Here is a 4,754-nt window from a genome sequence, read left to right as displayed (position 1 = left end):
AGCTCGCGAGACATCACCATCAAGTCTACCTCGTCAAGATGGAGCCCGCGACACGATGCCAAGAAGATAACACACACCCTTGGTGATGTCCGTGACCTGGAGGAGAAGATGGTGCCACATGACGGTCTCCACGACCCGGAGCCCATGAAGATGAGGCGTGATGGCAAGGAGGCAATGTGACTTTGCCAACACTAACTTCTGATGGCCCTGTGAGGTGGTGCCCTTGTCTTGGAGGACCACCATAAACACGGCGTCCAGCCGAGACGAGGCGCCACCCAGACCGGCACCGCCGATACGAGCGAGCGTTGGTTTTACACCGACGTCGGTCTCCATAAAAATACTCCCGCGAGGCGAACCCCTTGCATACCCGATGAAGCCGTTGCATCGTAAAGAAGTCTGAGCCGAGCAGGACCCATGCAACTTCAACACCGACTACATCAACGTTGTCAAGACCGATGAGGCGCGACGGCGCGGGCGAACGTGGCCAACACAAAGCCATGTTTTGAGTGGCACGTGTACCGACGAGGACACGGGCTTTGCCGCCGCCCACACCATACACACACACACCATCATCATCATGCATGGAGAATGCAAAGCGAAGACGACGAAGATGACCACACGTCTTAATCGGAGGTATCTCGCGAAGCTACCCGCGGGAGTAATTAACCGGGAGCTTTTCGAGGCCCCGGGAACCAGGAGACCGCACATCGCCATAGTCAGGCAGTCTGCGCTAGTAGGTGTCACGCCCAATATGCGACCCTATCCAAAAGGAACTCGAAGGCCCCACCAAGGATAGACTCGCATATTGAAACGCTTTTGCAAGGTGGATATCATTGCATCAACATTACATAATAGATGGGGATACATACAAGAGGCATACAATGCCACACGAATACAACATCATCATACATAAGATCAACATCTGACTACGGATGAAACACAAACAGAAGCTCAAACGACAACCATCCTGCTAGCCCAGGCTGCCGACCTGGAACCTATCCCCTGATCAAAGAAGAAGCAGGAGAAGAACTCCAAAACAAGCAAACATCACGCTCGCTTCAAGATCATCGCATAACCTGTACCTGCAACTGTTGTTGTAGTAATCTGTGAGCCACGAGGACTCGGCAATCCCATTACCATGGGTATCAAGAGTAGCAAAGCTTAAAGGGAATGGAAGGGGTAAAGTGGTGAGGTTGCAGCAGCGACTAAGCATGATATGGTGGCTAACATACGCAAATAAGAGCGAGAAGAGAGCAAACGGAACGGTCGTCAACTAGTAATGATCAAGAAGTGACCCTGAACTCCTACTTACGTCAAACATAACCCAAAAACCGTGTTCACTTCCCGGACTCCGCCGAAAAGAGACCATCATGGCTACACACGCGGTTGATGCGTTTTAATTCGGATCTGGTGTCAAGTTATCTACAACCGGACATTAAAAAATTCCCATCTGCCACATAACCGCGGGCACGTCTTTCGAAAGATTATACCCTGCAGGGGTGTCCCAACTTAGCCCATGATAAGATCTCGCGATCAACGAAGGATATACCTTCTCCCAGGAAGACCCGATCAGACTCGAAATCCCGGTTTACAAGACATTTTGACAATGGTAAAACAAGACCAGCAAAGCCGCCCGATGCACCGACAATCCCGATAGGAGCTACACATATCTCGTTCTCGGGGCAACACCGGATAAGTCAAGCTACGAGTAAAACCAGACCTCGAGTTTCCCCGAGGGAGCCCCGCGGGCTGCTCGGTTCGGACCAACACTTAGACAAGCACTGGCCCGGGGGGGCTAAAATAAAGATGACCCTTGGGTTAATTACTCCCAAGGGAAATATAGGTGGTGCTGAGGCAAATGGTAAAACCAATGTTGGGCCTTGCTGGAAGAGTTTTATTCAAAGCGAACTGTCAAGGGGGTCCCATAAATCACCCAACCGCGTAAGGAACACAAAATCCGGGAATATAACACCGGTATGACGGAAACTAGGGCGGCAAGAGTGGAACAAAGCACCAGGCATAAGGCCGAGTCTTCCATCCTTTACCAAGTATATAGATGCATTAATTAAATAAGAGATATTGTGATATCCCAAACATAATCATGTCCATCATGGGGCAATCTTCAACTTCACCTGCAACTAACAACGCTATAAGAGGGCTGAGCAAAGCGGTAACATAGCCAGACAATGGTTTACTAGGAAGGGTGTCAAAGGTTAGAGGTTCATGGCAATTTGGGAGGCTTGAGGAGCCAAAGATAGGTAACGCAACATAGCGATAGAACGAGGCAACTAGCATAGCAATGATAGTAGTGAGATCCAGGGTAGCGGTCATCTTGCCTGAAATCCCGCTAGGAAGAAGAACGAGTCCATGAAGAAGATGAATCCACGAAGACGAACCAAGCATAGACGAACGAATCCTCGCGATCGCAACGAAACGGGAACTATCGAGAAGAAGCACACAACATAGTAAACACACCACACATAGACAAGACATGATGCACATACAAGCATGGTGCATGACAAGACTACCTGAAGCTACTCATGGCAAGAGATGATGCATACAAGAGCAACACATCAAGGCAAGTTTAAATGAGGCCGGAAACAACATATAACAATTCCGGTAAGTCCTCGTATGCAAATTTCGAAGTTGGTTCAGATCTGAATAAACCTTATGTTCAAGTTGTTAAACAGCAAGTTAAAATGCACCATGATGATCTACATGAGATTCTAGTCAAGTTACATATAAAGTACATTTAATTCGGAGCTACGGCCTAGAAGGTATGAGCAAAACAAGTTAACCATGGCATTGATGCAAAACGCATTCAAACATCAAGCAAACACACTCAAAACATGGATGCAACAAGGTAATATGAAACTACACGCAATTCTAAGCAAGTTTCATATAGAGCACACTCAAAACGGAGCAACGGTTCAACACATACACTTCAAACATGATATAACAACCTGTCCAAAACAGCAACTAGGCATATTGCAAGCACCAAAACTACATGCTACAGTGCCATAATATAAAAACAAAAGGCATGGGCATGATATACAGGTAAAGCATTACAAAACATGAACACTGAGCTATCTCCAGAAATCACTAGAACATGCTCAAACACACATGGCAAGACTGCAAATAATAACAGTTCAGACTTTGCAGAAAATAACATCAGGTTGCAATGTTTAGAGCTATCAAACAACATGCTACAGGAACTTATCATGGCAAACAAAGGCATGGCATGAATCTACTAATTGCATAGAACAAAAGTCCCTTACTGACCATGAGCCAAAAAGGATCAGAAAATATGATGGCACCCATGTAAACATGGCAAGTTATATGACAGATTCATACATGGCAGGAACAACGATAAGTAGGCATGTTGGTGAGCTTGTACCACTCACCACAGAGCAATACATGGCATGACAAGGCAACCAACAGTAAGATGGCATATTTATGAAGCTAAACATGGCAAGAGTAAGTTCATAGGGTGCATGGATCACTAGCAAAACACATGGCAACAACTGAACTTAATGTTAACAGGCTGACAGCAACATTATTTAGCAACTTTAAAGCAAGATTACAACAATCTACGGCAAGCTATAATTGCAACCAGTGGCATGGATGGATAGGGAATAACATGTAGAACAAAACACCCTTAGTGAACATCTCCATATTATGCATAGAATAACTTGTAGCAGCAGGTTTACATAGCATCACGAAATAACAGATTCAGCCTAACAAAACAGTAACAGCAAGTACACTACTTAACAAGCTTGATTAACTCACCACAAGTCATTTCATGACAATATAAGCATAGCATCAGCAATAAGAAATGTTTATGGAACAAACCAAGGCAAGAACAAGTTCATAGTATGCAAGGATCAACTACAACAACCTTGGCAAAATTGAATAACATGTAAACAATCTATCAGGAAATATTTTTTTAGCAAACATAGAGCAAGAAAGTGACATGCTAGACTACTCCATAATTGCAAACAGGGGCATGAATGGATAGAGGATAACCATATGTTCAAAACATCCTTACTGAAGTATCTCAAAATATGCTTGGATCTCCCTGTAGCATCAAGTATACATGGCATAAAAATAACAGCAGAACAGGGACTGAAATAAGCAACATCACGAAGCCTAGTTTGCATGTTTGTTCTAGTCACCACATTGATCACAAAAATGCATGGCATACACCCTTGTAAAGATGGCATGATGTAGAACAAAACACATGTAGACATCAACCTCATAAGATGCACACATCAAACATGGCAAAAATGACAAATGAGCATGTTCTGTTAACAGACAGCAGACAACATCATATAGCACTCTTGCAACAATGATTCAGGCATCAAGATGAACTCAAATGAACATGATGCAATGGAATGAAATAAAGTACTCGTTGAGACGAACAATTTGACATATTACACGCACAAAACGGAGCAGTATGCAGCAAGTTATGATGCGTTGAATAGGGCATGGAAATGCAAAATATTTCAGGGACTTAGACGAAAATCACCTCCGGATCTGAGGGTTGACCCGGGCGCGGATGACGAGGATGGCCGGGGTTCTCGCCGGAGTAGACGGGGAAGACGCCGGGGAGGGCCGGAGATGGCGGATCCGGGCCGGATCTCGCCGGATCCGGCCGGATCCCGGCGAGGGGAGGCGGAGGAGGCGACGGGAAGGCGACGAGGGCGACGGGGCGGCGCAGCCCCGGCGAGGCGAAACCGGCAGGCGGCGGTGGC

Source organism: Triticum aestivum, chromosome 3B (genome assembly GCF_018294505.1).
Source record: "Triticum aestivum cultivar Chinese Spring chromosome 3B, IWGSC CS RefSeq v2.1, whole genome shotgun sequence".
In the NCBI taxonomy this organism is placed as follows: domain Eukaryota; kingdom Viridiplantae; phylum Streptophyta; class Magnoliopsida; order Poales; family Poaceae; genus Triticum; species Triticum aestivum.
Note: the sequence above shows the minus strand (reverse complement) of the source record.